At 46.3% G+C, this 13320-nt stretch overlaps 1 protein-coding gene across 1 annotated transcript in view; it reads left to right on the top strand.

Annotated features, from left to right (window-relative positions):
- The window catches only part of ACOXL (acyl-CoA oxidase like), a 346768-nt gene that overhangs the window by 129722 nt on the left and 203726 nt on the right, over positions 1–13320 (top strand). The window lies entirely within an intron of this gene.

Raw genomic sequence — 13320 nt, forward strand, 5'->3', positions numbered from 1 at the left:
CAATGTCGTCAGGGGTTCCTCATGCAGCCGCATTCAGCTGGGAGCCTGATCGAGGCTGAGACTGGCCACGAGTTGTCCACATTGGACTTCCTGGAAGCTGGGCTTCACCCAAGAGCAGGAAGGGAAAGCTGCCGGGCCCCTGAAGAAACAGGCCCGGCATTGGCCCTGTGCCACTTACTCTGCATTCTTCGGGTCAAAGCAAGCCTGAGATCTGCTCAGATTCAAGAGGGGGGTGATCGTGTGCTGAAGGTCTCACCTGGGCTGCCCCAGGTGAGAGTGGGCAGCAGAGAGGTACTTGGTTGCTGGCCTCATTGATGGTTGAAGGGAGAGCTTCTGGCCCCACTGATGGATGAAGGGAGGGCGGTCCCTGCAGCTCCTCAGGCCTGGAGGAGAGCAGTCTGTCACTGCCCATTGCTTTGGGCTCCGGGAGGCTGCAGGTGGTGGCCTGGCTCCATCTGCTTTAAGGCTCAATCAGAGACCTGTGTTTCAGTTCCTTAAATGGTACATGACCACTGTGACGTTTCGTTTAGCCTGGATTTTGGAAACCCCTGACTGGTGGATGTTGTGGGAGAGGGAATGGAAGGAGGGGACTGATGGCTGGTTAACCTCCAACCCTCCTGTAGAGCACGACCTTGTCCCTTGTTTGCAGTTCCACAGAGATGTCACCAAAGAATGAAGGGAGTCGGGGATTGGGGGGTGGGTAGCTCCAGGTTGCCTAAATCATGATCAAAATATATTTTCTCCTTCTAGTAAAGGTCCATGTAGCATTGTCTCTGGCCCTTTCTGTCTGCATTTGTTTAAAACAAAAATCAAGTTTCTAAGTTCCTTACTGTTGAGTCATGTTGTTTCTCTAAACAAATGTGCTATTTCTCGGGTATGTATCGATCACCACCGCCCTCCCCCCCACCCCTGACTGCCTCACATCCCCGTGAAGAGTGATGGAGTTTGGGAAGCTCTTGTTACAAAACTGTTATGTCCCCACCAGGTCCGCTGGAGGCCACCTTCTCCTAGGGTCCTGTTCATAGCCTCTGGGAGGACCCTCAGGTGGTGACAGGATGTGGGCGCCCAGGTTTGGTGCCGGGGAGCCCAGTGGCAGCAGAGTTAGGAGGTTTGGCCACAGCTAGGGGCCTGGGTTCTGGGAGAGCAGTGCTGCAGATGGGGTCCACAGGATGCTGGAAGTCCCCTGTTGCTGTAATTTATTGAGTCTTTCCTTTCAAGCTTCTCAAAACATTATCTTGTTTACTTATGCCTCTCTGCAATCCTCTGACAGAGATCCTAGAATTGTCATCTCTCTTTAGGGTACCTGGAGGGTGAGTTGGGGGGCAGGATTTATCTCAGGTGCCCCCTCAACCACTAGCCCCACTGCCTCTCCGCAGAGCTGGCAAGCAGGACTAAGGGGCTGTTTGAGCTCCTCTGCTCAGCCCTCCAGTGCCCTGAGCTCTGTGCTCCTGCACTGGAGTGGGTGAAGGAGCCTCCCCCTGGGTGGGAATGGAGGAGCTCCGGCCTTGCAGCCTGAACCTGTTCAAATGCATTATCTGCATTTGTCCAGCAGGTTAGATTTGTGTACAGGAGACAGACCTACTGGGAAAACAGCCCAGCCTTCCAAGTTCTGAAATGTCCATGAAGGTCTCCATTGCTGCTGGAGAGGCGCTTGAGACGTGGCTGAGACGAGCAACATGTGGGGGCCCCACGCTCTTCACAGAGCATGGGATGTGCTGGTGTGGACCCATCTCCCTGCAGTGGGGCTCTCACCCCTTTCTCTCTGTCACCAGCGCTGAAGGCTGAAGACAGGGCCTGGGGTCCTGGCATCTACCACACGGGTACCGGCTGCCCTCAGGGCCCCATCTGTGTGCTGACCACCCTGTGGGGGTGGGTCAGCTTGAGGCCAGGAGCCCTGCGCTTCTGGGTGAGAGAGGTTCTGGCTTGGCAGAAAAAGCAAACTTCCCCAGAGGAAGAAGGGCTTGGGGCCGTCAAGTGTGCAGGTGGGCGTGGCTTGCCTTGGGAAAGTGGGCTGCAGGGGTAGACCTCCCCTAAGGCCACCTGTGGGCTCTGAAGGCTAGCTGGAGGCCGTGGAAGCCACAGAAAGCTCCGAGGGGGTGAGGGGGCTGCCTCTCAGTGGCAGAATAGGCATGATACTTGTGGGCTCAGGTTGGTAGGCATCAGCAAGATGAGAAGTTGTTTGATTCTATGGTTGGTTTCATGCTTGTTGCAAAACGCACCTCTCTCACCCCGCCCCCAACTTGGGTGTCCCTCCAGGTGGGGCTGGGCTGTGGCTAGAGGGTGCAGCAGGCAGGAGGAGGGGGTGATGACATCTCAAGGGGGCAGAGTGAGCAAGAAGGAAGGGTGAGAGGCACCAAGAGCCCATCCCCGCCACTCTGGGATCATGACCTTCAGCAAGTCCATTACCATCCTCCTTAGGAAGTGAGTGGAGGCCCAGATGAACAGTTCTGAAGTGACTCTCTGGCTTTCCCCTGTTAGCATGGGGGAGAGGTGTTAAAATCATAATGTGTGTGTGTGTGTGTATGTGTGTGTGTGTGTTAGCTGCTCAGTCATGTCCGACTGTGCCATCCCAAGGACTGTAGCCCGCCAGGCTCCTCTGTCCTTGGAATTCTCCAGGCAAGAACACTGGAGTGGGTAGCCATTCCCTTCTCCAGGGGATTTTTCTCGACCCAGGGATTGAAACTGGGTCTCCCTTTGCAGGCAGATTCTTTACTGTCTGAGACACCAGGGAAGCACATTAACGTCATAATAAAAATGTTAATAAATTATAATTTCAAAGACTTCCCTGGCGATCCAGTGGTTAAGACCTCACCTTCCAATACAGGGGGTGCAGGTTCAATCCCTGATCAGGGAGCTGAGACCCCACGTACCTCAAGGGCAGGAAACCAAAACAGAAACGCTGTTGTAACACACTCAATAGTAAAGACTTTAAAAAAATGGTCCCCATTAAAAAACTTAAAAGTGAATAAATAAAACTATTAAAGGATTATAAGTGCCACCTCCCCATGGTGTTGTGATCATGGCATGGCTGACGGTGGAGGCCATGGTGCTGAGCTGCTAACCTTATAAAACTGTTGATTTTGTTATTTGCATCAGTGTCTCAGATTCCACACTGGCTGCTCTGCATCAGCCTGCCTGGGGGCGGGATCAGAGAACCTTCCTTTCAGGAAACAAGTACTTTGGTTCCCAGGTGGCAGGTGGCTGAGTTCCTCCTATGTCCCCTGCTGGCTTCATCCCCTTGTCCTGCATTGACACTTTCCTGGGAAGAAAACATCCTTCATTATTTCATACAAGGTACAGTGATGGCTCTAAGCCCAGGTACGGCCCTCAACCTGCGGGATGTTCTGAGCGCCCAAAGACGGCCCCTGAGCTGGGGTCGTTTCTGCACCCCGATGCTGAGAGTTAGGAACAGGTCTGCTTCCCATGAGGACACTTACGGTGACTAGTGAGCTCAATTTCCTTGGGACCAAGACTCCTTTCCAGACGTAAATGAACTAGTTGAAAATGTCACCTTTTGAAATATTTTCCTGGATTCTTTATGTGGCAAGGCCTCTTCCCCCAAGAACAGGATTGCAGGTTTCTGTGAGTCACGGAGCACTGGTACTTTCTTTGTTCATGTAGTCTTGGGGAAAGAAGAATGTGACTCTGAAAACCAGGTCAGCACAGCTGCAAGACTGTGACAGCCCTCCTCTTTGCACTTCTGACATGTGAGGTGCAGGTAAGGGGCTGTGCCCTGGGAGCCATTGTCCCGGGGGCTGTGTGTGTGGTCCGGGCGTGAAGGTGATGCTGGGGTTTCTGGCTGAGTTTTCTCTCCTCTGGGACCCCCTTTCCTCTCACCTCACTCTTATTCCTCCAAAGGGAAGCTTGTTTATTTTCTTTTTTTAGCAGCCCAGGTGGTATTGCCTCCTGCAGCCTGGGCTTGAGACCAAGCAGGGTTCCCCCGCTGATCCTGGGGTTGTGTGACATAGGGCAGGTTGTTTGACCTCTCTGAGCCTTAGGTTCTTCATCTGTAAAATGCAGAGAGTAAACTCCACCTGCAGGGTACCTAAATGAGGCGTGTGAAAGATGTTCTCGTTGTCTACAAGAGATGAGATGAGGACATGGAGTGGGTGAGTCGGTGTCTTTAGGACATGCAGGGAAGAAACAGCAAAAGTGTTTCTGGAGTCCTCTGGCCCCCCCAAACCTGCATAAACACAGTCGACTGCGTTTTGTAAAATACCAGCTCTCATCTGTGAGGAAAAGCAGCGGCACTGGAAGTGCCTCTGCTCAAGGAGACTGATGCACCCTCATATCCATGCCTCCTTCCTCGCTTGGGCCTTGGGGCAGCATGATAGACGTCCCTCACGAAGTCCTGCGGGTGGAGCACACGCTCTGCGATGAAAGGGGCTCTTCTGAGCGGAGCTGAGGTGCTGGGCCTGTGGGAGGGGATGCTCCCGGCCACGGCAGGGGGCCCTCTGGGAGGCGAGGAGCAGTCTGGGTGACGGCGGCCAGGTGCACCCAGGAGCCAGCCTCGGTGAGAGCCAGCTTCTGTGTGCAGCGTCTCCCTCCGGTTTGCCCAGGACTGCTGCCCTGTGGCTCACGGGCAGCCGGGGAACTTTCCAGAGGGGGCCTCTGCACTCAGGAGTTCAGGCTCAGCCTGATGGGCCTGCAGTCCAGGTGGTGGCATCTGGTCTCAGTGCATGGCAGATGACTAGTTGAAGATGGTGGCAGAAACAAGATGGTGGAATGAATGACAGGCTCCTAAAAGATTACTTTGGGTCCATTCATGCAGTCTTTCTTTAGGAATCATCCCAGTGGTGCTGGTGGTAAAGAACCCTCCTGCCAATGCAGGAAACACGGGTTCGATCCCTGGGTCGGGAAGATCGCCTAGAGGAGGGCATGGCAACCCACCCAGTGTTCTTGCCTGGAGAACACCAAGGACAGAGGCGCTTGGCGGGCTGTAGTCCATGGGGCCGCAGAGAGTTGGACATGACTGAGCACACACACACACTCATTCATTCGTTTACTCTTTCAGCATTTTTCTTGAGGAGCATTTCAGCATTTTCTTGAGCATTTTTTTGAGCATTTTTGTATGGCAAGCCCTGTTCTAGTCACTGGGAATACAACCTTGAACAAAACAGACAAAAATCCCTGTCTCCTGGAGCTGATACTCTTGAAGGAAACAGAGAAGAGATTAAGAAGTAAAACGTGAATTAAAAGATGAATTGTATGTAGTGATATTTAAACGGAGAGTAGGAGGCCAGCATTGGAGACTCTCAGCTGAGTGCCCCCCTCCACAGGTACTCCCACAACTGCGTTTCCTCTGACAGCAGGGACCCCTGGGCCGTGCTGTGGACCTCTATAGTTTTCTACAGCACAGAACCCTGGGAGGCCCTCAGTAGGTGAGAGTTAAGTGAATGGAAAAGAGAGGTGGGGCTGGTTGTTTGTGGCAGAGGGACACTCCTGCCCCTGGTGTGACTGTCTTGCTGTGCCTTCCTCCAAGGCCAGACAGTGGTCCAGCACACAGCAGGTGAAACCGGCTGCTTAGGAACTTCTCATGTTCAGTCCTCTGATGCCTGCTGTGCATCATCTCTGCAGAGAGCTGGGCATCTCTGCCTCTTGATGCTAGCTACCCCAGACTCCTAACAGATCTAGGATCACTAGCCTCCACACCACTCCAGTATCCTTGCCTGGAGAATCCCCTGGACAGAGGAGCCTGATGGGCTAAACAGTCTATAGGGTCACAAAGAGTTAGGCACGAATGAAGCGACTGAGCACTCACGCAGCATCAGGCTGGGCTTCTGCGGGGGTTCACCTGCTAGCTTTTCAAATGTTTCTAGAAAGATCTATAACTTCTGTCCATTTTTCTGTTGGTCTAATAAGAAATCACACTTCTATCGGATCTGTGCAAATGGGTTTTTGTTTGGTTGCTGTTTGTTCAGATGCCGCAGTTCTAGCTGAAAACAGACAGAACTTATTAACCCTTTGATAATAACCACTACATTGATGCTGCTCACAAGCACTCAGGATTTCCACTTCCTACAGACTGCCGCAGTCACGATAGACAGTAAAGGTTACCACGCTATCTCCTCTTGACAAAGGTCAGATCCTCTGCCGACACTGAGGCTGTGCGTTCCTTTGCTAGAATGTTAGAGGCCAGAAAGTGCCACTGGGATGAGCCTGGCTCCTGGGATGGTAAAGATGGGGCCAGAGGGCCTGCCGGTGTCTTGCTCACTGGTGACCATGGCTTTGCTCCGGTGCTCTCTGAGGCCCTCCTGGGGAGGGCAGTGCATCCTCCAGCAGCAGTAACCCTTCCTGAGCATGTGTTCCACGCCCTTGATCTGGAGTGGAGGGTCCCCAGCCTCCAGGATCTGATGCCTGATGATCTGAGGTAGATCTCATGTAATAATGAGATAAATAAAGTACACAAAAATGTAATGTACTTGAGTCATCCCGAAACCATCTCCCACCTCTCAATCCGTGGAAAAATCGTCTTCCATGAAACCGTTCCTTGGGACCAAGAAGGTTGGGGATCACAGATCTGGAGGATCAGATTGCTCCAAGCACTCCCCTGGCACTCAGGTTGGGTGGGGGGAAATCAGGAGTCTAGCCAGACAGGACCACTTTTGGGGATTAATTCTCAATTTTTAAATCAAAGCTCATTCTGTGTCACGAGTCTCTTATGTCAAAATTTAAAACAATCAATCCTACGCTTTTTGAAACTCACGAGTCTTTCCCAAGATTCTGCTTTAAACAAAACAATAAAGGACCTTGGTTTTTACAAAGACTTTCAGCTTGGATTTTCAAAGATGTTGAAATAATCACCTTCTTGGCGATTATCCTTCATAGCTAAGGTACGGGAGAGCAGCAGAAGTGACGGACTTGCCTGTTTCACAGGTTGGGAAACTATGTGATAGAGAGAATGTTTTCCTTCCAGACACTCTCAAGTTGAGGGATTGGTAGACTTTTTTGCAAAGGGCCAGATGATTAATATTTTTGACTTTGAAGGCCTTGTGGTCCCTGTCACAACTACTCAGCTCTGCTATTGTGGATCAAGAATAGTCGCAGATAGTCTACTAATAACTGAGCATGGCTGGCTTCAACAGAATATTTATATAAGTGGGCAGCCAGCTAGCCGGCCCTACCCTAGCTGTCAGCCAAATGAGATCTAGTGCTCAGACCCTGAGTGCCCAGACCTAAATGCTGTCTTTACAGGGAATGTGTTCTCCTCAGAAAACAAATTTTTTCTCAGGTGCAGAGTAGATAAGAAACTTCACGTAGCCCTTCCAGAAAGTAGTGGACACCTATGCTGTGGTGCTGGAGAAGACTCTTGAGAGTCCCTTGGACTGCAAGGAGATCAAACCAGTCCATCCTAAAGGAAATCAATCCTGAATATTCATTGGAAAGACTGATGCTGAAGTTGAAGCTCCAACACTTTGGCCACCTGATGTGAAGAGCCAACTCATTGGAAAAGACCCTGGTGTTGGGAAAGATTTAAGGCAGGGGGTGAAGGGGGTGACAGAGGATGAGATGATTGGATGGCATCACTGACTCAATGGACATGAGTTTGAGCAAACTCTGAGAGATAGTGAAGGACAGAGAAGCCTGGCATGCTGCAGTCCATGGGGTCACAAAGAGTTGGACATGACTTAGCGACTGAACAACAACAGCCTGCTGGATAAAATGTAAAAGCATCTCTTTTTTAAAAAAATGCTTTGCAAAACTGACAGATAACATGAGTTGAAGTGGTAAGGAAACTCCACTCCAGGGAAATAGTATAAATGGAAACCAATGATGCCCTGCAGGTTTCTGCTCATCCTTGTTTTCCCAGGTTGTGTGCACAGGGGATGGGATCCAAAACCCATGGCTGACATAGGATCAGGAGTTGGATTGAAAATTGTCTGTAAAACTAGGACCCAACAGGGTGACATTGCTAATGAAAAGTAGAACCAAGGTGGGGACTTCCCTGGTGGTCCAGTGGTTAGAACTCTGCACTGCCAATGCAGGGGGCAGGGGTTCGATTCCTGGGCAGGAAACTAAGTCCCCACATGCTGTGAGACTTGGCCAAAAGATTGTTTAAAAATTAAATTAAAAGAAAATGATGGGAATGACAAGGAAATTTCCCGTCTTGACCTCAGATATGATGGAGGGGCCAGAAAACCCAAATGGGACCCAGGGGTAGAGTTCCCATAACTATAATCCTGACTTAGTTGAAGGTCATCCTAGGTTGAGAACACACCCTAGGCCCTGGAAATCAATCCAACATCTCTGGAGAAAACACATTAAACCTCACCTTTCAGAACTAATACTTGAAGGAACATGGACTCATAATCTAAACTCACTAGCACACGAGGAAATAAGCCACAATGAACTAGCTGGAAGAAGTACTAAACAATAGTGTCAGACCTACAGACACTGCAGACTGCAGAATAAGAGGCTATCAGAAACAACCAAGAACACTAAAAATAAATAGAACTCTTAGAAATGAAAAATATAATTGGAAATTGAAAATCAAAAGATCAGTTAAGTAGAGTAGATACAACTAGAGAGAAAATTAGTAAATGAGAAGTTCTACATGAAGATAGTGTGCCTAATATATCATATGGAGACAGAGATGTGGAAAATACATAAGAGGTATTAGGAAGCATACAGGAACAAGTGAGGAATTTACACTATTGTTTAATTGGTATGCCAGAAATAGTAAATATAGAGGAGTGAAGGGAGGAAGTAAAAACAGAAATCTTGGTTAAAAGTGTTCCAGGATTGATGAAAGACAAGTTCTGAGTGAAAAACCCAATCTGAAGAGAATGAGTAAAAGTAAATCTACATCCAATCCGTTTTTTAAAAATAAATATTTATTTTTATTTATTTATTTGGCTGTGCCAGGTCTTAGTTGCAGTAAGTCAGGTTTGTTTCCTGAAAACTGTTTTTTATTAAAATAATTATTCATGTATTTGCCTGCACTGGACCTTAGTTGCAGCATGTGAACTCTTTCTAGTTCCCCTGATCCAGGATCAAACCTGGGCCCCCTGCATTGGGAGGTTAGACTCTGTAGTCTTAACCACTGGATCACCAGGTAAGTCCCCCTAAAAACTGGCTTTGGGCTAATGTTTCTCATACTTGCTGTTGAAATCTGCCAGCCACTTTCCACAGGGTATATTCATGTGGGCTGTATTACCCTCACTGTGTTGCCCCAACTTTTTTCAGTGTTTCCTGACCCATGGCCTTGAGAATATTGCTGTTTTTAGAGAGATCTGCAGAATGCAATTCGGGAAATGCTGGCCTGGTGTGAACGGGTCCCACTGTTGATGTTTTTGCAAGCAGATGGCTGCCTCCACATATCAAAGATGATGATCTGGGATGCGTGAACTTTGCTCTGAAAGTGAAGTTGTTGAATATGTTAGCACGTGCTGAATTTTCAGGTCTTGTTGTGAGGAGTGGAAATTTGGCTTCTTTTACAAAAATACGTCAAATGCTTTTGTCCAGGACCAGGCAGCTGATACAAAGCACAGGGCACCGACTTTCTGTTTCTCTGCATCCTTTGATCATGTTTCCTACCTTTCAATGAGAACAGAGAGGAAAAACCCACCCTGGGCCTCAGGCTCACACCCATCGTGACACGCAGTTGCTGTGTTAGCCAGTTACCAGAGGTTGTTTCTATTATTCCAACTTGAGGGGTTGGTTTACTGTGACTTTAAAAATCTGTGTTTCCTTTCTACTTTGAACTAAAAGTCCAACATACTTTGGATAACATCCAAGTTTTGCTCTTTCTTTGTCATAATCACAAGTTTTACTTGCTTGCTGGCTGACAACAAAGAACATCTATTTACCTCTCCTTGTAGGTATATAGAATTCCCAATATTCAATTGAAGAGAAAAACAATTGTTTGATAATTTGAATAAATAAATATTTTAAATAATTCCCGAAAGGCTTTATCTGCTGATAAATATTTCGTGAACTTATAATGAATAGGCTGCATTGTTTTTTTCCTTTCAGACCAGACCTTTTAGAGTCAATGAGGTCTCTAATATTTGATTCCCCTCAAAGATGATAACTTCAAGGTTGATCCAAATCCGTTCTCCATCACCCTGATCAGTGACTGGTCCATGTGACTACAGAAGTGCCCCAGCAGAGGGCATGAAGGATGGGACAGGGTGAGGATCAAGTTCCAACATGGCCTCAGGCAAATGATTTTGCTTTGCTGGGATTTGATTTCTTCTTCTAGAAATGTGGGGCTTCCAGGGGCTTCACACTTGTCATTAGTGGTAAAGAATCTGTCTGCCAATGCAGAAGTTCTAGTGAGTTGCAAGAGTTGTTTATATACTCTGACTACAATTCCCTTATCAGATATATGCTCTGAAAATATTTCTTCCCATTCAGTGGGTTGTCTTTTCACTTTCCAGATAATGCCCTTTGAAACACAAAAGTTTTTATTTTTGATGAAGTTCAGCTTCTTTTTATTCTGTTGCTTTTGCTTTTAGTATCATATATAGGAAATTATTACCTAAACTGAGATTATGAAGATTTAGGCTTTTTTCTAAGAGTATTGTAGTTTTAGGTCATAGACTTGGGTTTATGATTCATTTTGAGTTAATTTCTGTGTAAGAAAGAACTAGTTTCATTCTTTTCCAAGTGGAGATCCAGTTGTCCCAGCTATTTGTTGAAAAAACTATTCTTTCTCCATTGATTTGTCTTGGCATCTTGTTGAAAAATCAATGGACCACAAATAAAAGAATTTATTTCTGGGCTTTCAGTTTTGTTGCATTGATCTACATGTCTATCCTATACCAGTCCCACGCTTAATAGCTATGTGGTAAGTTTTTTTGAATTGAAAAGTGTGAGTTCTATAACATTATTACTCTTTTTTAAGATTGTTTTGTATTCTAGGTCCCTTCTATTTCTATGAATTTTAAGAGAAATGTGTCAGTTTCTGAAAAAAAAAAAAGTGCTTGGATTTTGATTGGAATTTAATTGAATCTATAGATCAATTTGGAGAATATTGCCATCTCAATGATAATAAATCTTCTAATCCGTAAACATAGGATGGCTTCACATTTACTTAGATCATCATTTTCTTTCAATAGTATTTTATAGTTTTCAGTGTAAAAATCTCAAACTTATTTTGATAACTCAGTTTGTAAGTATTTTATTGACTTTGGCGCTATTATAAGTGGATTTGTTTTCCTAACTTTGTTTTTTGATTGTTTATCGTTAGCATGAAAGTGAAAGTCACTCAGTCATGTCCGACTCTTTGCGACCTGATGGACTATACAGTCCATGGAACTCTCCAGGCCAGAATACTGGAGTGGGTAGCTGTTCCCTTCTCCGGGGATCTTCCCAACCCAGGGATGAAACCCAGCTCTCCCACATTGTGGGAGGATTCGTTACCTGCTGAGCCACCAGGAAAGCCCATTTTTAGTGCACATAATTAATTTTTGTATATTGATCTTGTATGCTGCAACAATTTTTATGTATTCATCTTGTATCCTTGTATCTTGCTAAACTTGTTTATTAGTTCTGAAAGATTTTTTTGTTGATTCATTAGGATTTTCTATATACAAAATCATGGCATCTTCAAACAGATGTAGCTCTACTTCTTCCTTTCCAATCTAGATACTTAAAGGACAATAAATATTTCTCTTTATCTTTAGTAACATTTTTGTTTTTAAGCCTATTTTCTGGGAAATAGACTTCTGGAGGGCACAAACAGAACCTTGTGTGCACTAGGATGCAGGAGAAAGAATCAGTGACTCCACAGGAGACTGTCCTAGACTTGCCTGTGAGTGTCCAGGAGTCTCCAGCGGAGGCGTGGGTCAGCGGTGGCCTGCTGCAGGGTTGGCGGCACTGAGTGTAGCAGTACACACATGGGATCTTTTGAAGGAGGTCGCCATTATCTTCATTACCTCCACCATAGTTTTGCCCCACATAAATAGCAGGGAGGGAATACAACTCCACCCATCAACAGAAAATTGAATTAAAGATTTACTGAGCATGGCCCTGCCTATCAGAATAAAATGCAGATTTCCCCTCAGTCAGTCTCTCCCATCAGGAAGCTTCCATAAGTCTATTATCCTTCTCCATCAGAGGGCAGACAGACTGAAAACCACAATCACAGAAAACTAATCAATCTAATCACATGGATCACAGCCTTGTCTAGCTCAATGAAGTTATGAGCCATGCCATGTAGGGCCACCCAAGATGGACAGGTCATGGTGGGGAGTTCTGAGAAAATGTGGTCCACCAGAGAAGGAAATGCAAACCACTTCAGTATTCTTGCCTTGAGAACCCCATGAACAGTATGAAAAGGCAAAATGATAGGACACTGAAAGATGAACTCCCCAGGTCGATGGTGCCTAATATGCTTCTGGAGATCAGTGGAGAAATAACTCCAGAAAGAATGAAGAAATGGAGCCAAGGCAAAAAACAAACAAACAAACAAACAACACCCAGTTGTGGATGTGACTGGTGATGGAAGCAAGGTCAGATGCTGTAAAGATCAATATTGCATAAGAACCTGGAATGTCAGGTCCATGAGTCAAGGCAAATTGGAAGTGGTCAAACAGGAGATGGTAAGAATGAACGTCAACATTTTAGGAATCAGCGATCTAAAATGGACTGGAATGGGTGAATTTATCTCAGAGGACCTTTATATCTACTACTCTGGGCAAGAATCCCCTAGAAGAAATGGAGCAGCCATCTTAGTCAACAAAAGAGTCTGAAATGCAGTACTTGGATGCAATCTCAAAAACGACAGAATTATATCTTCGTTTCAAGGCAAACTATTTGATATCAGGGTAATCCAGGTCTATGCCCCAGCCAGTAATGCTGAAGAAGCTGAAGTTGAACGGTTCTATAAAGACCTACAAACCTTTTAGAACTAACACCCAAAGAAGATGTCCTTTGCATTATAGGGGACTGGAATGCAAAAATAGAAAGTCAAGAAACACCTGGAGTAACAGTCAAATTTGGCCTTGGAGTACAGAATGAAGCAGGGCAAAGGCTAAAAGAGTTTGGCCAAGTGAATTCACTGGTCATGGCAAACACCCTCTTCCAAAAACACAAGAGAAGACTCTACACATTGACATCACCAGATAGTAAACACTTAAATCAGATTGATTATATTCTTTGCAGCCAAAGATAGAGAAGCTCTATATAGTCAGCAAAAACAAGACCGGGAGCTGACTGTGGCCCAGATCATGAACTCCTTATTGCCAAATTCAGACTTAAATTGAAGAAAGTAGGGAAAACCACTAGACCATTCAGGTATGACGTAAATCAAATCCCTTGTGATTATACAGTGGAACTGAGAAAGAGATTTAAGAGACTAGATCTGATAGACAG

This window comes from Muntiacus reevesi, chromosome 3 (genome assembly GCF_963930625.1).
Source record: "Muntiacus reevesi chromosome 3, mMunRee1.1, whole genome shotgun sequence".
NCBI lineage: Eukaryota > Metazoa > Chordata > Mammalia > Artiodactyla > Cervidae > Muntiacus > Muntiacus reevesi.